Raw genomic sequence first — 21296 nt, 5'->3', positions numbered from 1 at the left:
CCGGATACTAAGGCAGTATCCATATAAAAGAATTATACTGTATGTTAAAAGGCACAAAACATAATGGAAAGGTTTATGGATATGGCTGGAAAAGTGTAGTAGCCTTATTATGTGTATCAGCAAGGTTCTTAGTTGTAAGCAATAAGGCAAATGTTAGCTGATTTGGGCAGAAAACATGTTTAAGAAAAGAAGCATGAGCAGCTGAGGGGCCCACAGGAAGGACAAAGGCAGAGCCACCATGCACTGACACAGCCCTGCACTTGCCAGGGGCACCTTTTCCTTTTTCACATGAAGGCTCTTGACAGATGAGCTGTGGCATTGGGTGGAGAATCCAGTATAGAGTTATAGAATGTAGAAGCTTCCCCAAACTGCTTGTATGGGGAAGCCGTGCAATGCTCACACCACTGGCATTCCCACCACTACTGCTAGAGAGTGCATCCTCCCGTGATGCCAGAGAGTGCATCCTCCATGTCTCTGTGGCTCTAGGGTGGAGTGTGTTGTGCTTAACTGCAAAGGAGGTGGAGAAAGCAAGTTCCCAACATTTTCAACTTTAATAGTGAGCAGAGCCTGAGTCTCCCACTGAGACTTATGAGGTAAGGGATTCCCCAAACACCAAAAAGGGAGTCAGATGCTGAACAGCTAAGAAATGCCACATTTATTTGTTGTTCTTTCCTATCCTTTTTTGTTATTGTTGTTGTTTTACCTTTATTTTGCCTTTATGCTGGCATTGTGAAACATAGACAAATGAGCTGGTGCCTAAATGCAATGGAAGACTACAGGAAACCAGCACAAAGCTAAAAAAGGACCAACCCATGGATAAGTGAGGACCTTATATTTTTGCAATAATTGTATTGTCCTTCAGACTACTGATATTTGTACCATTCACATGGATGACTGGGTGACACGAAGAGATGTGATTGTTGAGGTGTTAGTTTTCAATAAAAGCACCAGATATGATTAAGCTTAACTCTGTTTTTTATTTATTAAAATTTGGCCTTGCTATATTATTACTGTTTTCATTATCTATTTCTATAATGTATAATGAATAGATGTAGCAGTCTTCATCCTTGTAAATGTTGTCTTTTGATTTCTCGCTTTGTCTTGTCTTTTGCCTCCTTTTTTTCATCCTTTTTTCCCTGCTACTGTAGCAACATGTATCTCCACCGTCAGCCATCTGACCTTGATCCTGGTTAAATTTAATTTAATTCAGTAAGTATTTGTTATTTGCCTAATATGTACAACACATCACCAATGTTCTTAAAAATTCAGCAAAAAGTTCTCTATTTGTCTCACTTCTCATAGCTTATAACATATCAAACTGCGCCAGTAGATAGTTGATAGAAACGGTGAGATAAATGGAACTATTTAGGCAAGATACACACAAAACAAATGAATCAAAGTTATCCATCAAATGTCAGTTCCACAATATTCTTTGTCACAACTTCTTTGTTATTGTTGCTGTTACTCTTTTATATCTAAAACAACCTTATTTTAGCATACAATTAATATCAAACTTTAAATGCCTCTAGACATTCACTACATAGAAGATAAAACCAATGATGTATAAATAAAAGAAAGCATATTTCATATAAGAAAAAATGTTAAAAATCCCACTTATTTTTAATTCTTTTTTCTAATATTCAACAAATATCATAAAATAGTGAGTGATTTTAAGAAACATGGATATGTGATTAATAAAGAAAGTTCTGAGGCACTTACAATTTACAGGAATTTAATTAAGATGTAATTGTTTAAATATGTTGTTTACAATTAGAGTCAACTCATTGGTAATATTATTCTTTCAATTCTTAACCAGGATGCTAGTGCCTCTGCCCTAGGAGGGCAATCATTCAGTGCTTGCCAAAGCCCAGCAGAATAGGGCTGAATGGCCCCTATGAAGAGCATGTTAAAATCTCATTAAGACTCTAATAAGAATGCAATTGTTGGTTTTAATCTAAATATTGTCACTTAACAGTTCTATGGACATGAATTAGCTATTACTAGTAAATTTATGATGAGTCGAAGATATTTCTGCAAATGACAATTGGTGGTGGTGGTGGTGTTATGATAAAGACAGGGCTGACTAACACATGCTGGAAGAAAAAGACTCTGCTCTTCAAAAACAAATAGGTGACCATAGAATCAACCTAAAATATCAAGTTCTGGGATTTGATCTTGGAGATATTCATGCAAAGTATGCACAGCTGTGCTCTGCTTTTATATATTCTTGGTCTGACTGGTGCCCCCCTTTCCTACAGCTGCTTTTACTAGTCTCATCATTTCTTTCAAGCCCCTACTCAATTTCATTGCTTTTCTGAACAAATGACCTTGCCTCCTATCTTTCAGTGAAAACAGAAGCTTTCAGGGTAGAACTCTTCCAATGTCCCAACGTTTGTACTGACGCAAACAGGTGTGTAATTATTTGCTTAATGTCTTTTCGTCTCTTCTGCTCCAGGAGATGAGGAATGGAACCTGGTCACCAGTGTCCCCAGGACCCAGTACAAGGTCTACTAGGGGTTCATTAGGTATCTATTATCTAAATGAATGAACATCCTTCCTTCCTTGATTTGTTAAAACAAGAGCTTTATTTTGAATATAATATATGATCATGGTAAAAAGCCAAAATAGTACCAACTTACATGGAAGGAAATGTTAAAGTTTCCCTCCCTGGTAAATTCCACTGGCTCCCTTCCTCACCTCTTTATCTACCACCTTCAGAAGCTAACCTTTCCCTCCACCTGAGATTTCACCTTTTTGTTGTGATCTTCTCTAGGAAACACTTTATTTGTGTAGAAAGCCAGGGAGTAGGGCTTGGCAGGGCACTTACACACAGTGGCAAACAGTTGCAACAGCTGAGGTTACCCTCAGGCAGCAGTATGGCCAAGAAGAACAGTGGCTGGGTGCCAAAGAAGCTAACTCAGTCATTAGGTCTTAAGGGTGAGTTCAGGCTAAAGAAAATAATAAGCAAAGCAAAAGGTCAGAGGAACGCAGGAGTAGGTCAGGAATGTAAATTCAAGGCAAGACTAAGTGAAAAGGTTCAGGACCACATGGGCCCATGGGAAAAGGATACGAAAAAGGCATTTAAAATTTTTATTTTGGAGGATATCACTGTGGGGTGCACCAGTGGTTTAATGGAGGCTGGGTTGATGCTGACTGATTCTCAGGTTCAACCCTATTAATTATTCCCTCTCTCTCCAATATATTGAACATCTCCCTTTTCTCTAATTGTCTTTCTCAGACCACAAATATGTTGTCTTTTAACCTAAAAACAAAAGAAAAAAGAAACAAAAACCTCTCTGTCAACCTGGTCTTACCTTCCAACTACCTCACCCAGTATCTCTTACGCCTATTCTGGACACATTTCAAAAAATCATGTAAACTCGTGGCTGGGCACAGTGACTTATGGCTGTAGTCACAGCACGTTGGGAGGCTGAGACAGGAGGATAGCTTGAGGCCAGGAGCTCGATACCAGCCTGGGCAACAAAACAAGACCTCATCTCTACAAAAAATTAAAAATAGTTAGGCATGGTGAGTGCCTGGGACTACAAGTCCCTGATACTTGGGAGGCTAAGGTGGGAGGATCATTTGAGCTTAGGAGTTTAAGGTTGGTGTGAGCTATGATGGTGCCACTGTACTCCAGCCTGGGCAACAGAGTAAGACACTCAAAGAAGAAAGAAGGAAAGAAGGAAGGAAGGAAAGAAGGAAAGAAAGAATGAATGAAAGAAAGGGAGAGAGAGAGAAAGAAAAAGAAAGAAAGAAAAAGAAAAGAAAGAAAAAGGGAGGAAGGAAGGAAGGGAGAAAAGGAGGGAGGAAAAGAAATGTAGATAAGCTCACTGTCTGCATTTCTCATCTTTTCACTATCCATCTTAATTGATTCCATCTTGTACCTTAGTTTGTTGAAAACTGGTTTTGCCAAAGTTGCCAATGACCTTCTTATTTCTGTCATTAGGCTTGGATGACATGCTTCATTTCTATCTGAACTTACTCTGTGAAGGTCTGATGCTGTTGCCTGCTTCCTCCTCATTTTTCCTTTCTGACATGACCCTCTGCTGGTTCTGTAAATAATCTCTAGTTTATTCTTTCATTTTTTTTGTGAGGCTGTATTTCTTCATTCATTTATATATATTTTCTATGGACATCCAGGTAACATGGTATGGTAGAGAACTGGTTGTATGTGTCTTCCCATTTGCTAGCATTTGCAGTGGTCAACCTGCCAATGCACCTGGCACTGAAACACCTTCTGTGGATGACTGTCTAGGATTTTTTCTGAGCCCACCCCAACAGCACACTTTCAATTATTCAGTCCTTCCTTTTTTGTACAAGAAAGCACCTTTGTTAGCCATTTCATAACATTATTACTATGATTACGATTTATGGAGCACTTGCGATTTGCCAAGGATTCCTCTGGGTGCTTCACTTTCATTTATCTATTTGTTTATTCAATTATTTCTTTAGTCTGTAAACATTTACTGACTTATATGGCACAGGCACTGTGTGTATATAATTTCTACTTGTTAGAAGTAACTTAGAAGTGGCATATTGTTATTTTACAGATGATGAAGCCGAGGCTGGGAGTTGTCCAACTTGCCTCCAGCTCTAAGAGGCTGCACTCAAGAGGCAGACTCAGAATTTGAATTCATAACTCTGTATGCCAGGCACTTCCCTACCCTTTATCTCATTATACCAGTGAGAACGTTAGCCTATAGCCTGATGTCACTTTTGAAACACAGGAGGGGAAGATCTATAGCAATGAGAACTCAAAATTCCATAATTCTGTTATTCGTATCATCACATTTCCACAAGATCCAGACAAAGGTTGCTTATAAATTAAGTAGCTTGAGAATCACTTATTTATTCATGTTTTCATGGGACTTACAGTATAGTGGTAGGATCTGGGGGCATATTTTTGCATCTGAAGAAAGTCCTGGGGAAGAAAAGAGTACAATTAAATAAGAGCTAGTAACAAAGAACTGTGACCAAGATTGGTGGGGGGTGAGCAGGGTTAAGGAAGCTTCCCTAAAGAAGTGATATGTGAGTTGAGATAGGAGGGATGAATAGAAGTTACCTTATAAATGGCGGAAGGAGGACACTTCAAGGTGAAGGAACAGCATGTGCAAGGGATCTGGAGGGAGCAGACATGATGCTTTCAAAACCTACAAAGCTAGGGCACCAGTGAGACATAATAAAAGAAGCCAAGAGAGGAAGGCTGGGCCAGATCATGCACACTATGCATCATTGTGTTTATCTTAAGAATAATGATCCAGCAGGATAGGGGTCATATCATCAGATTGGTGTTTTGAAAAGTTCACTCTGGCTACGATGCAGACAGTCTATTGGAGGGGCCCAGGAAAGATGCATGCAGGATTGTTAGGAAGCTATTGCCAAAGGTGGAATAAGAGATGATGATGGTTTGGACTAGTGGGGTGGTCACAGAGGAAGAGATAAATGAATGAATCTGATACATATTGAGGAGGTACAATCAGGAGAACTTGCTGACAGATTAAATAAGAAGTAGATGGAAAAGAAGGTATTAAGGTTAAATCCCGGAAGTCTGAAATGCCTAATTTGGCAAATGATGGTGCCATTTGCTGAGAGGAAAGCAACGATTGGGAAAATCATGGTTTTGGTGGGTCATGTAGGTTAAATTGAAGAGTTTATGCCATAACAAGATAAATGCTGGATGTATAAGTCTGTAACTCCAAGGAGAGATCTGGGTTGAAGATATGAACTCAGGAGCTGTCATCAATGGAGTAGTAATTAAGCCATGGCCATGGATGAGATCAAGTCAGGAAGTAAAGTGAGAAGAAAAGATAAGAGGGCCTAGGATTCATCCATCCAGAATGTCTCGTGGGATTCATTTCCTAGCATTTTAAAAGGAAAACACTTTGAAGAAGTTTATGTGCTTTTTAAAATTTCTTTTAACCAAGTGTTAAAATTTTAATATCAACAAGTTGGTTAAAAATATCTACACCTGTGTGGCTTGAAATGAATCAAATGTAAGGTTTTACTTACAAAAAAAATTCCAAAACATGCATTTATTTAAGAGTGAATCCATGGGTGTTTGTTCTAGGTCTCTGTACTTTTGTATGAATGAAATATTTTGTAATTAAACAACAGCAATAACAAAAATTCCAGGGAATAAAGCCTCAGCCAATAAAAACTCAGCCCAGAAAATTAAATATCAAAAGAAATTTAGGGAAGAATAAGGGATTAGAGACATTGCCAAGGAGCCTCTTGACCCCAATAGAAAAGAGTTTAGGTACAGCCTAGAAAGATGTACCCTGAAAGATTCTGCACATAACCCTTTAAGACAGAAATTTCTAACATTATGGGGACCATAATAAGTTAAAGTTTGGCTCTAATTATATTTCCGGGCAATTAGAAGCAAGAAGTTGGCCAATATTTTCTTTAGCTGTGCAGAAAAGTTGGTTTGGTTTAGTGAATGAATGTTACTCTTCTGAGCCTATATGCACAGGAATATTATTTCAAATGTGGAAGAAAACTATGTCTGAAACAAGAGTGGTGATCTACAAGTGACCTCTAATGAGAAGTGGCTTTGGTCGTATAACCAAATAATGACACTATGCTTCTATCCCCAATACTGTCTACTACTACCATCACTGTCATCCCTTCCTCTGCACTACCCACAAGAGATGATTTTAGGAGGGATCTTTTCTCTAAGAGCTTACTCAGGCTCTTGTATTAAAGGATATATTACTTAGTATTGGAGGTTTCTATACCTAACAAAAGCAAACTCTATTGTTTTAAGAAACTATTCTTGAGAAATGTGAGACAATTAGAAAAAAAGGGGGGCATAACTATAACTCCCAATGGTGGGGCTATTTCAAAAGAAACTCAGCATGGAGGGCTATACCTAGCCTAGATTGTCCTTCCAGGCTGAAGTTTTCCAAGCCCACCATTTTGTTGGAGTTACTCCCATGGTGTTACTCTAGTAGTAAATAACTCAGACCTAGGAAAATAGTTAATAATGATTGGGTCCCATGGACTAGCTGGTGGGGGAAAGGGAAAGGTCCTTGGGGTGAAGCCAACCCCTGGGGTATTGAAGGGACAGATACACTGTCAAGGCTTGAAGAAGAAGGCCTCCCACAAGGCTCATGGATTTAAAGTAGAGAGTCTGAATTATTCATGACATGATGGCTATGAAAGGTTTAATTTCTTACTCTTTTATTTGGCACAGGAAAAGTATGTTTAACATATAGTTGTTTCTTCCTCATGTGCTCTAGTTTGTTTTTTTCTGCCAAACTTTCAGCAAAATGTGATTAAGTCATATAATTTTATGTAGTGACGTTTAGAGATAAACAAGGATAAGACAAAAATGGAAGTATTCATCCACCAGCTCAAGTGGGTTGAATAGTGTCCTCCAATAATCCACTTTATGATGCAGTCTTACTTGGATGAAATGTCTGTGCAGACTTGAAGATAACAATCTCTCGATGAGATCGTTGTGGACTAGGGGGAGACCTAAATCCAATGACTACTAAATTCAGATAACATTTTTCACAGGAATAGGGAAAATTGATTGCAGACATCTGGTCTTCTGAACTGTGAGAGAACAAACTTCTATTGTTTAAGCCACCTAGTTTTTGAGATTTTTTAATGGCAGTCTAGCAAAACGATATACCTCCACAAAGACCCTTGCAAACGTGGCAGCATTTCTTTGAGAGTGACTGAAATACTTGTTTTAAGCTGTGAAGAAAAGCAAAGTAGACCATGGACTCTGGCCAAGAGCAATGTAGCAGAGTAGAGCATGCAGCTTGAAGGATCAGCAGTCAGGTGGACCACTTAGAAGCAGATGTAACTCAGCTCTTCCCCTTTCTTAAGAATGCTAGAAGGAGGGGGGATCCAAAGGCAGAGAAAAACTGATGCTTGGGTTCTGTCAAAATCTTCCTTCAGATTTCAGGAAAGTGTGCCTCATATTCTCCTTCTCTTCCTTTTTTCTTCTTATGACCTTCAGACTTCTATGCTTGGCAGAGCCTTATGTCTCACCTATGCCCATATTCATCTTGTTCTGAAGATTATAAATTATTTTGAATAAAACAAGCTTAAATTCTGGTTAATGTCATGTAGAATTTCTTGGGCATTTTCAAAGAATAAAGTCTCAAGTAAATTTTTTTTTTTACTGTATAAAAAACTACTGAGATATAATTCATATACTGTATAATTTACATAATTTAAAGTGTACAGTTCAGTTGTTTTTAGCTATCCCAGAGTTGTGCCACAATTACTGTAATCAATTTTAGGACATTTTCATCACTCCAAAAGGAAATACTGTACCCATTAACAGTCATTTGCTATTTCTCCCCTCATCATTTACTTTATCCTTCATCTACAGGTCTAGGCAACCACCAATCTACTTTCTATTTATAAATTTGCCTACTCTGGACATTTGATATAAATGGAATCATACAATATACGTTTTTTTCTGGCTGGCGTCTTTCACTTGCCATTTAATGAACATTCAATGTTTTAAATGTTTATTTGCCTTTTTATAATTGAATTGCAGGAGTTTTAATTATTTTAGTCCCTTAGCAGATATATGATTTGCAAATATTTTTTCACATTTTATGGGTTATAATTTCATTTTCTTGGTGGTATTCTTTAATTCAAAAAAGGTTTAAATTTTGTTGAAATATAATTTATCTAATTTTTTTCTTTTGTCACTTGTACTTCAATTGTCATTTAAAAAACCATCACCTAATATAAAGTCATAAAGTTTTACCTCTAAGATTTTAAATAAGGGTTTTATAATTTTGCCCTACACTTAGGTATTTTATTCATTTTGAATTAGGTTTTGCTTATGGTATGAATAGGGGACCAACAACATCCTTGTACATGTGGATATTTATTAGCTTCAACATCATTCGTTGAAAAGCTTATTCTTTCCCAATTAAATTGTCTTGTCATTCTTGTTGAAAATCACTTGCCTATGTATTAATGTGTGTAAGTTTATTTACAGACTGTCACTATTTCATTTTTCATACTACCCAAAGTGATCTATGGATTCAACGCAATCACTATCAAAATTCAGATAACATTTTTCACAGAAATAGGAAAAAAACCCTAAAACTTATGTGGAATCATAAAAGACCTCAAATAGCCAAAGCAATCAATCATAAGCAAAAAGAACAAAGTTGAGGTATCATACTTAATTGATTTCAAAATATACTATAAAACCATAATAATCAAAACATTGTATTACTGGTATAGAAACAGACATATAGACTAATGGAAGAGAATAGAAAGTCCAGAAAAAAATTTCATGCATTTATAGTCATTTGATTTGTGAAGGAAAAATATCCTGGACCCCCAAAGTCACTAAGCTAAAGGGAAAAGTCAAGCTGGGAGCTGCTTAGGGAAAACTTGCCTCTCCATTCTATTCAGTCGCCCCTCTGCTCACTGAGATGAATGCCTATCGAACTGCCTCCTTTGGAGAGGCTAATCAGAAACTCAAAAGAGTGCAATCATTTGTCTCTTCTCTACCTATGATCTGGAAGCCTTCTCCCCACTTCAAATTTTCGTACCATTTCAGACCAAACCAATGTTCATCATACGTATGTTGATTGATGTCTCATGTCTCCCTGTGATGGTTAATACTGAGTGTCAACTTGATTGAACTGAAGGATAGAAAGTATTGATTCTGGGTGTTTCTGTGAGGGTGTTGCCAAAAGAGATTAACATTTGAGTTAGTGGGCTGGGAAAGGCAGATCCACCCTTAATCTGGGTGGGCACAATCTAATCAGCTGCCAGTGAGACTAGAATATAAGCAGGCAGAAAATATGAAAAGAGAGACTGACATAGCCTCCTAGTCTACATCTTTCTTCCATGCTAGATGCTTTCTACCCTTGAACATTAGACTCCAAATTCTTCATTTTTGGAACTTGGACTGGCTCTCCTTGCTCCTCAGCCTGCAGGCAACCTATTGTTGGACCTTCTGATAGTGTGAGTTAATACTCATGTATATATATATTTTTTCCATTATTTCTGTCCCTCTAGAGAACCTAGAGTAATAAAGACTTTTGTGCCAGGAGTGGTTCTAGAGGAACAGAATACTAAGGAGTTCTTTCATTGGTTTGGGAGTTCCTGGAGTTGACTTCTTAATATGATTAGAAACAAAATTCTAAGGGCTCTACTAATATTATGAAGAACACTGGTAGTCCTTGGCATGAACTGTTTAGAGTTATGCAAAATAAATGCATTTGACTCTTCTAATTCATTGCTCGTTAGAGGCAAGGAGTTTAGTGACTCCATACGTAATACCTTTGACCATATGTGGAGAACCAAGGAACATAATAAAGCTGGTTGGTTGCTCCTAAGTTCACTGGACAAAGTGATGAAAGAAAATCATGATGCTGAGTGAGAGTCTTATCTCCTATAGAGAAAGAGCTGAAATTGTGGAAAAACAGATACAAACTCTTACCATGCAAGTGGCTGACCATGCACATCCTCAAAGATTATTGGCCCATTTCTCATGTGTGTATCATGTCATCTAGCATACAGAATTCAGATATTCAAGAAATGTTCATTGAATAAATAGAAAAATTTAACTTGTCACTTGGCAAACAGGGGATGAAGTGAGTTTTTCAGATTCTTCTTTCCCCAGTATATATTGTATGTTGTTAACGTCTCCATGAAAGAAGTTATGTAGGGATTTGTGATTGCAGCTTGGAAATTCCATCTCTGCATCTTTGAGGCATCTTTCACCACAAGAGCCAGGCACTTGGGCACACATGTCATCAGTGGAGCAAATTTTCAAATTTCTTTTTAGTGCTACATGAGATGGGTGGAAAGGTCGATAAGAGGGGACACGTTGTGAATTGTGTGATTCTTAACGCACTTTCTTTATTGGGAGCCCTTAAAGAGCTCCCCATTTTTTGAACGTAAGAGAAATGTTTTATATACATCTCCCTTTTTTAGTGGCCATGGATCTTTGTCTTTCTTGTTAACTTTAGGGCATGGCTGTGCCTAATCTTTAGTGCAGGAGGGCAGGCTCTTGGAGGTGGAGAAAAGTAAATATTCTTAGACCATGAAGATCTGTCCCTGATCATGGCAGAGAACCAAGAGCTGGAGTCTCAGATGACTTGAAGCCACTGAGGCCCCAAAGCCACCCAGTGTGAGGCCAAAGAAGTGGAGCAAACTCCTCCCCTCTTCCCTCCTCTGCCCTATCCCTCCCGGTATCACCTTCACTGCTCTGAATTCTAAATAGAGCCTTTAACCTCCTGGCCCAGAAAGAGAAAGGAGAGAAAAAATTTCTCGCTGAGAGGCCAGGCCTGGGGGCCTCAGCTTCCTAAAGTGGAAGCCTGAGGCCTACCACTGTCTTTCCCTCCAGACTCTCCTGATGCTAAACAGATCACAGACCCTACAAGTGCACTAATTGTTTTGTCAGAGTTAAGTCATTAGCTACTGTACTTATTGGTGACATAGTAATGGGAAGCCACATTCCCTGGGTCTTTTAAAGAAAATTTAATAGCCAACTTTTGCATGTGTTTCCCAAAGCAATGCAAACAGATAATTTACCAGAAGAGACAATTTCAGTTACTATCTTCTGGTGTCATATTCTTTCATTAAATACTGGCATTCTAAACACTTACAAATTACCTGCCTCTCTTCCTATTCCATATAGAGTTAAAACAATGTTTGCCTAAAAGCAATATTTGCCTCCAAAACCATAGGAGTGAGAGTAAATCCTTCTTGGTAGCTGCCCTAAAGAAGTACACAGAAAAAAAAAAATTGCTCTCCCCCCCTGCTAAATCATAGCCTAGGCATGAGTCCAGCAGTTGAGAAACTCACATTGGAGGCTTTGGATTTGGATACTGCTGATTCAGGAACTACCAGGCCCCAGCCCCTTTCTCCCTTCTGTGCTCAACTGATTTCTTGCCATTAACATGTAGGCAGGAGGAAAAAAGGCCAGAGCAAAAAGGAGGAAGTGGAGGATTCGGGGGTTGGCATGGCCTCTGGTTCCTGCCCTGGGGCCTAAGGAACTGAGGATTCCTTTCTCCCCACCACTACCCAGCCCATCCAGGTGGGGGTCTCTTTGACAGAAGCTTGGGAATTCTTGGCAGCCACACTTTGGGGGTGGGCAAGGATATCCCTCTTTGAACTTTCCCAGTGGCTCCATTCACAGCTGGAGTGAAGCAGGTGCCAGAACGTAGGAGGACAAACAGGGGACAACTGCTCCTGACAAACTGGTCTATGGGTATGTGGGAGCCATCACGCCCACCCCGGAATCGTTTTAACTAAAGTTTGTGTACTTCTCTTGGTAATGTACTATCCTTTACATTATTTTATTTCACTTTCTTTTGTTACTAAAATGAGCAACAGTTATACAAATTAATTTTGCTGGCTACATAAAGCTGCTGCTTTTCATAAATAAAAATAGAATTGAATGCTTTTCTGCAGCTAATCAGCATTCTGTTTTCTTTATAGTTATGTCTTTGTTAAGACTGGGGTACTATGAGAACATCTCACTATAGAATGATTACACCCAAGTTCAGGTACATTAATTTCTTCCTCCAGCAGGGAGGATGCTGTGGCCATCCTCTTTTTTCCCAGGGCAATGTAGTGTGGTCAAGTGCTGCCCTACCTAACCTTTAGCCTCCCTTTACTCATAGTTGCCATGTTATTTTCCAACTGCAGAATCAGTTTCACCTTAGGCCAGGGAAATCTTATATTCGAGGGCTCTGCCTTGAGTCACTTGGGTAGCCACAATGGACAGTAGGTTTCTGCATTGTTTCTTCTAAAGTAAATTCTTCCTCTGGAACCCGCCTTGGACTCCAGTTTCCTTGGAGGGACTGGTATCCTGTCCCCAGTTCCCAGGGTCATGGTAAGAGAAGTCCATGACCAAAGTGCCCCTTGAGCTTCCTATCTCAAGTCTCTTCTCCACTCCCTCCACGCCACCAACTAGAATTTCTTAATTCTACCTAGAGGTCAAGACCTTGATTCACTCCCCTTGCTCTGCCCTCCTGCTCCTCCACACTATGGTTAGTTGTTACCAGTCCTGTGGGTTCTGTGCTAGACCTGTTGGATCAGCCACCCTCTCAATGCACCCCTCAAATCAGTCTCCCCAGTGGGTGAGCTTGGTCTAGATAGTCCCAGCTTAGTGGGAGCAGGAACCACTTGAGAACCTGTTAAAAATGTAGATCCCTGGGCTCATCCCAGAAATTATATTTCAGTAAGTCTGTGGTGAGACTAGGGAATATTTTACATTCTCATACAAGATGCCATCCAGGGAGCCTACTTTACAAAACATTGACCTTGTGCAGGCTTCATGTCTATTGGCACTGGCTGCTGAAATTCATGGACCTGGCCTTAGGAGCAAGCAGGATCCATACAGCAGGTATGGATGCTAAAGCACAAAGAACATAAGGCTCTTTGGGCCCAAGTCATCCCCTGACATTAAGATGGGGTCCTAGGAAGTGGTGAGAGCTTGCCTTCCAAATAGGCATTCCTCTGACCTGGTGTAATTTTAGGCATTTCAAGAGATAGAATAGTGGTTTACACATCTGGCTACCCATTATAATGACCTGTGGTATGTGATGAAAATATAGATTCAAGGGCCACAGCCCAACATCATTATTGAACCATATTCTCCAGAATGGAGTCTGGGAGTTTCTATTTTACCCCATGCTGCAGATAAATGTGATGCAAACCTGTGATTGCTCTGTCAGCAATTAGAGACTAAAAGGATATTCATATTCCTTCCTGGTACCTGAAATTCCATAGTTAGAGATTCATCCCTTTGGTCTGAAGGCTATTTTATTATTCTGTTAGTATGAAAACATTCCTGGGAAAGAGGAACCCTTCAAATACCAGATAATAGTAATAATTGACATTAAATACAACCATGTTGCTTTTTGAAGGTTATTTAGGTATGTTCCAACAACGTCTAAGTTGGAACCATGAGGCTACTTAGTTCCACATTCCTTTGTACATATCCTTAGCACATTCCCTGCCATCCCCACAATTACTTTCATGTTAAAAACCTTTTTTTTTTTTTTACATAACACGCCCCCCCACCAGACTACAAACTCTTAAGGATAAAGAGCATCTAATTTGTCTCTGTGTCTTAAGATTATCCAGCATATAAGTATTCAATGAGTTGTGGCTTAATAAGCAGAAGATAGTAGCTTTATTCTCACATCTTAATCCAGTAGGATTATCAGACCTTTTTCTCTGAACATGTTTTAATAGAGAATAAAGAAGAATGAGAACATAAGAACCCTGGGATGCCATCTGTCATGGGGCAAGAGAAAGCTGAAGACATATTAAACAGATGTCAAATAGTCATTTTTTTCTAGGTCAGCTCTGAAAAGGGTGAGCTCTGGAAAGGTGTCTATCAGGACACCTCCTAGGCTGTCCATAATATAGGTCTTTGCAGGGCTTGCTCTGGAGGCACACAGAAGAGGTAACTCCCTGTGGCCTTTGGTTTTGGTAGTGCCTAAAGATTTGCTTGCCCTAAATATTCAATCTGCTAATATCTAAGTAAGAATAAGCTCCTGACAAAATGAGAGAACATTTAATTTTGATGGAGTATCTAGAAATTGAGACACTACACCTGGGGAGGAATAGAGAATTTGCTTTCATACTTGGTAGAATTAACATTTTTGCCCTGCAAGAAATAGGAAATAGGGTGGTGGAAAGGCATCCAGGGACCAGAGGAAAAGGAAAGACATTTAAAGGAGAAGTTAGGACAGTGTGCCAAAGTCACCCTCCATCTAGCTTATTCTGTTTATTGCCAACCTAAAGAGGACTGTGCTTAGATAAAGGGTAGGGACTCTCCATGGTGGGATAATTTTTTTAATCTTATTTATTTTACTTTAGGTGCATACTATATCTGGAATTTCTCCCCATGTTATCCCTCCCCACCCTCCCATCTTTCCCCACCCCCACTGTCTCTCCCCTACCCCCCACAACTGCCCCCAGTGTGTGATGTTCCTCTCCCTGTGTCCATGTGTTCTCGTTGTTCAACACCCACCTATGAGTGAGAACATATGGTGTTTGGCTTCCTGTTCTTGTGTCAGTTTGCTGAGAATGATGGTTCCCAGATTCATCCAAGTCCCTACAAAGGACATGAACTCATCGTTTTTTATGGCTGCATAGTATTCCATGGTATATATTTATCACATTTTCTTTGTCCAGTCTATAATTGATGGGCATTTGGGTTGGTTCCAGGTATTTGCTATTGTACACAGGGCTGCAATGAACATACATGTGCCTGTGTCTTTATAGTAGAACAATTTATAGTTCGTTAGGTATATACCCAGTAATGGGATTGCTGGGCCAAATGGAATTTCTATTTCTAGGCCCTTGAGAAATCACCACACTGTCTTCCATAATGGTTGAACTAATTTACACTCCTACCAAATGTGTAAGAGTGTTCATTTCTCCACATCCTCTCCAGCATCTGTTGTCTCTAGATTTTTTGATAATTGCCATTCTAACTGGCGTAAGATGATATCTCAGTGTGGTTTTGATTTGCGTTTCTTTAATGACCAGTGATGATGAGCATTTTTTCATATGTTTGTTGGCCTCATATATGTCTTCTTTTGAAAAGTGTCTGTTCATATCCTTTGCCTACTTTTCAATGGGGTTGTCTGTTTTTTTCTTGTATATCTGTTTTAGTTCCTTGCAGATTCTGGATATTAGCCCTTTGTCAGATGGGTAGATTGCAAAAATTTTTTCCCATTCTGTTAGTTGCCAATTCACTCTAATGATGATTTCTTTTGCTGTACAGAAGTTCTGGAGTTTAATTAGATCCCATTTGTCTATCTTGGATTTTATTGCCATAGCTCTTGGTGTTTTAGTCATGAAGTCCTTGCCTATGCCTATGTCCTGGATGGTTTTGCCTACATTTTCTTCTAGTGTTTTAATGGTGTTAGGTTTTATGTTTAAATCTTTGATCTATCTGGAGTTAATTTTAGTGTAAGGTTACAGGTAGGGGTCCAGTTTCTGCTTTCTGCACATTGCTAGCCAGTTTTCCCAACATCATGGTGGGATAATTTTAAACTAAGAGCAAGAGTGACAGAATAATGAGTTGATAAGCAGAAGACTCCATTTGATGAGGATGTTTGGCATTTATAATTGGATATTAAATGACATGATCATCTTGACAAACTCATATACTATCTCATACTTTTAAAACGGGATGGTTGACACATGTTCTCACTCATAGGTGGGTGTTAAGCAATGAGAACACATGGACACAGGAGGGGAGCATCACACACTGGGGTCTGCTTGGGGTCTAGGAGAGGGATGGGGGAGGTGGGAAGGCTGAGGAGGGATAATATGGGGAGAAATGCCAGATATAGGTGACTGGGGAATGGAGGCAGCAAACCACATTGTCATGTATGTACTTATGCAACAATCCTGCATGATCTGCACATGTACCCTAGAACCTAAAGCACAATTGAAAAAAGAAGGATGGGTGAGTTTATCTGGTGGAATTTCCCCTTTATGCTACAAATAATACTGGTAGAATGAAAACTGGTTGCATTAAAAAACACAAAATCAGAACCTAGAATTAAGGTGTGACTTTGTCCTTTACACATTAAATATTGCAGGATCTTGCAACACATCTTTCCTAACATACTACATGCTGCAATATGTCAACACAAACTGAAGAAAAATGTAGGACTGCGTGTAAATCTCAGTTTCATATTGACTTTCCCACTTTTTTGTTTGTTTATGTGTCTAAGGTTTAAAGGAACCTCTGTTGACATCATGAAACAAATCTTCCTTAAAGTGGAGGTACTCTGGCCTTGCATGGGAGGCTCATTCCTTTCTGACTCACTCAGAAGATTTTTCCAGTTCACAATCTGGCTTATTGTAAGGGCTAAACTTTTTTTTTTTTCTGAACTCTTTATGACAAGTTGAATTAACAAATGCCTTCATGCCCCATCTTGCTCATCAGTGGAGGATCCGATATCAGAAAGATTCCACTGAGCTGGATCACTTCTCCCAGATAGCAAAGGAAGCAACCACTGACAAGCAGTGCACTCTGATGTTTAGAGCCATGTGGCTGACCCAGGGCAGGGCAAAACAAAAGCACCATATTGGGGGTGGATTCGATTTTCCATTATTAAGAAAGGACCAGGATAATAAAAGTAACCCTGGCTATCTCTAGGAAAGTAATGTGTGCCTTTGAGAAATACATGGATTCACAAGAAACCTAGTCACACAGACCATCCTATGGTGGGGAGATAGAAAGGGAATCTTAGTTCCACATTTATCCCGTTTTGGAGACTAGAGCTTGCCTGGCTCTGGGGAGCATGACTAGAGAACATCTGAGCAGGCCAGGTGTCCCTTTTGCTACCTAAGGCAACTGCTCTACTGAGATGGATCCCCCTCTTGCCACCATCTCAGGAGTACCAGCTCATAACCTGCTTCAACTGCAGGCTTGGGCATCCTACAGCATATAAATATGCTAAGTTGTAATCATCTTTAAGAAACAAACACCTCCTCACACTCATCTTTGAGTCATTTCCTCAGTGAAGTTTCTCCCCAAACCCAGTGTATCTTTCCATCACTGCAGCTTTGTCATCTTGTGTTTATTCTTGTTACTTTTTGATTAAAATATTTGCTTCTACCAAAATTATTAGCTCCACAAAGATAGGGATTGTGCTTGGTTTTGTTCACTGTTCTGTTCCTAGCATCTAGCATTTAGGAGGTAACCAATAAATACCTGTTGAATCAGAGGATGAGTAAATGTGGACAGCCCTTGGTTTTCCATGGGAGGAGATGGGATCACCAGACTTGAATAGGGAGCTACCTAAGGGCAGGCCGAGCCCAGAAGGAGAGACATCTCAAGGGAGGTCAGTGTCTGAGAGGCACAACCTCCTAGAAAAGGTGTTTGTGTCAGAGCCTTCCTTTGTGAAGCCAAATAGCCCAAATTTCAAGTTTACTTTTCTATTCTGGAATATCCCTGAGATGTGCTTCACTCTTCAGAACTTGGCATTACGGAGAGTGAGCCATATGTATACATATGACAAGTGATTAAATAAGCAGTCCATTTAAAATTTGAGCAGTTTCACAATAAACTAGTTTGTGTCTTGGAATTGCTTGAGAAGATTCAAATGATTTTAATCTTCATTTGATCTCACCAATTCTCTCCAAATCCTGCCAATTTTGACATTTTAGTAGATTTATAAAAGATGTCTATATTCATAAAATAAGAATCAATGGAGAAGTGTGATAATGTGAAGAGAACCTAGTTTCAACAAGCAGATAGGAAATTCAAAACAATTCTGAATTAGTCCAATTCCACAAAATGTAAACTTCTTGCTGTGATAGAGAGGTTTACCATAATTGCTTGGAGGCTAAGGAGAAAATCAATTTTTATAAAACAAATATTTTTATATTCTTTTTTTAGATTTTAAAATGGTATCCCCAGTGAAAATGTGTTACATCATCCTTCTATTGAATCTGCATTGTCAGATGGACCTAGAACAGTTTGATGTGGATGTGTGTGTGCATGAATGCATTGCTTTTAGTGTTCCTGATTGTTATGCATTATCCAGGTGGGTTTCTGCTGTTATCCTATTTTTTTTTAAGCACTAAGCTGTTGCTGGTGTTAACAGTTATCGAAGGCTGTAAAATGAGAAGCTTCTAGGTGTTCATGGTATGGATGAGCAGTGAAACTTGCCATTCTGAATAAAGTTAAATTGAATATGTGAGAATTCAGAATGCAAATTGTGTTGCCTGGTGACTTAGATAAACTGTGGGGAAAAGGTCTCCATTGAATAGTTTTTTTTCCGTAAAGAATGACAACTCACGACTAAATAAATTGAGAAATGTCAGCATATTTGTTACATGGGCCTCCTTTGAAACAAGAATTTTGTTTAATACTAGAAAATAGGTTTAACATAAACAGTTTTCCTTACAATGGTTGTAACTTTAACAAACAGAATTGAAGTTGGTGTGCTCTTTATTATTATAGCCTAATTCCTTCTTCATATATACTGAGGATTATGCTTGAACTGGAATTCTAGAAAAAAATTATCACCAAAGACCCAGTCTTAAGTACTAGCAAGTTATCCTGTTTCCTTCATGCATAAAGTGATGTTTACTGTGAATGACAGGTTTTTCACTTGTACTTCTTTCCCAAATATTTCTTTTCCTTTATGTAAAGTTCAGGTTTGTCACCTCCATAACAGGAGGAAATTTAGTGAGTCACCTACCCTGAACACTCTTACAGACTTTAAAATAAATATCCACATGTACTTCAACTTATAGGACAGATCCAATAAATGCAACCTTGGTTCATGGAAGAAACCTAACCGTCAAAAAATAACTTACACCAGGATCTTCTTTGTTATCCCGGACCCAGGAAAGAGGAAGCAGGGATTGGACTTCCAGGCTTCACTCTGGAAGGACAGCTGGACATCTCGGCCCCACCTGGGTGGATGCTTTGGTTTACTTCTCAGATTGCTGCCTGATGATTGGTGGCTGGCCTGGAAGGGAGGGTCCGCAGGAAACGCGACACTGGGGATGCTGCCCCTATCACATGATGGAAATTTCCACTCTTTAGAAAGGCGAAAAGAAAAGAAAGAAGGGTATCTCCATCCATCCCTTTCTGATATTTTCTCTGAATCCCAGTCTGGAAAGGGTGGTAATAGAGGCGGGTGAGTGAATTTTTTTATTTTTTATTTTTTTATTTCTTGTTAGAGACTTCTCAATGTCCAAACTTGCAGCTGGATCCCAGCCTGGATAGGGGCTTGTGTGTACGCACGGGAGACATGCGCACGTGTGTAGCCCGGTTTCTCAATCGTCTGGGGCTTATATCTGGGGGTTTTCATGACTTGCTTATAGTTCCTAATTCTTATTGTTTTCCAAAGATTCACGCTCTGGGTGGGTTATTGCACGCTAATGACTGGGTTGACTAGAAATAACGTAAACTAGGGCACACGGAGGGAAGAGACTGAGCGGGCTCACGTGTGATTTCTTTTTCAAGGAGAGGTGACTGTGCCAAGGTAGCCTTTTCCTAGGGGGACTGGGGCGTGGGGTACCTCCGCCCCCACCCAGGGATTCCCTGGGCTCTTGGATTTCAAGTTGGTTGTATTGGGACTGCGCTCCGTGGCAGCGCCGCCTGCCTGGCTGAGAGGCCCGACTCCGCCGGGGGAGCTGGCTCTGCGACCGTCCAGGATCGTGCTGGCAAGGTGTTTCCCGAGTCCCTGGAGCCGCGCCTGCGTTCTCAGGGCGGGGTCACTGGGTGCCAGGCTTAAAATAGACCCGTCCTCTCTGACTACTGGGTCGCCCCAGACACTAGCATGATTCCCCTGGTGGGGGGACTGTGACCTGGGGACCTCCCAAGGAGTCTCTTTCAAGGGAGAAGGCGAGAGCAGAGCAGGATGTGGGCGCCTGGTTTCTGGGAGGTGGACGGGTATGAAAACTGCGCCCGTGGTTCTGAGGGGTGCCTCCCGCGTAGTCAGATTGCCAGACCCGCTTCGCGCTGGAGTGAAGGGCGGAGCGGGGCAGAAATGCGAGCAGGGACGCGTAGTGGCGTAGCGGGAACCGAGCGAAGAGAAGCCCAGGGAGGAGGGGCAGAAGGCAGGAACTGATTAAAGGTTAGACCTGATGGGGTGAGGACGGGAGGAAAAACTGAGAGAAGAGTGAATGAAGGAAGAAAGTGAGAAGAGGGAGGGAGATCCCGGACGAGGAAACCCCAAGAAGCGTGAGCCGGGAGCACCCTTGAGTCCAGGAGAGGTGGTGAGCGCCACTCACCAGCGGTGCGCCCAGGCAGCGCGCAGAAAGGGACTCTAAGTCTAGCGGTGGCACAGGTGGGCGCTGCGCTCTGGGCCAGCGCAGGGTGCCGGTTGTGAGGAAAACCGTGAATCTCCCAGCTCCTCTTTGTGATCTAGCAGGGAGAGGTGGGAGATTGCCCTTCCTTTGAGCGCCAGGACTGGACCTGGAGATGCTCAGCGGGCTTTTGACTTGAAGGAAAAGGGGTGAACTAAGCTGGGAAACTCCGGGTTACGTAGTCGCAGGTGTGCCGGGGGTTGGCAGAGGAGTGCAGGAAGCAGTGATGCGGGGACTTGTGAAAATTGGCTAGGGCCCGGAGATTCCCAGGCAGCGGTCCTTGGTTGAGCCTTTAGATACCTGGGCCCAGATTACGCTGAAGAAGGGCAGTTCGGTGCTTGTCTATTTCTCAAAGCAAAAGCTGCATTTCTACCTGTCCCAGGGAGATCTTAAATGTATAGTGTGAAGGGAGTAGGAGTGGCACAGGGGCAATAAGCTCATCCAGGCAGGTACTTCCTGCAGACTGTCCTTAGCCCAGCACCCCA

At 40.6% G+C, this 21296-nt stretch overlaps 1 protein-coding gene across 1 annotated transcript in view; it reads left to right on the top strand.

The window, feature by feature from the left end:
* The first annotated feature begins 19507 nt into the window (after window positions 1–19507).
* SLC38A4 (solute carrier family 38 member 4) overlaps window positions 19508–21296 on the top strand; it is a 79971-nt gene continuing 78182 nt past the window's right edge. Inside the window, exon 1 of the mRNA XM_032248396.1 lies at window positions 19508–19637. The gene's annotated coding sequence lies outside the window, so the exon portion shown is untranslated. The remainder of the gene's footprint in view (window positions 19638–21296) is intronic.

The sequence above is a fragment of the Sapajus apella genome, unplaced genomic scaffold (assembly GCF_009761245.1).
Source record: "Sapajus apella isolate SASKATOON/1434 unplaced genomic scaffold, GSC_monkey_1.0 scaffold66, whole genome shotgun sequence".
Taxonomy (NCBI): domain Eukaryota; kingdom Metazoa; phylum Chordata; class Mammalia; order Primates; family Cebidae; genus Sapajus; species Sapajus apella.
Note: the sequence above shows the minus strand (reverse complement) of the source record. Positions and strands in the feature narration are given on the sequence as shown.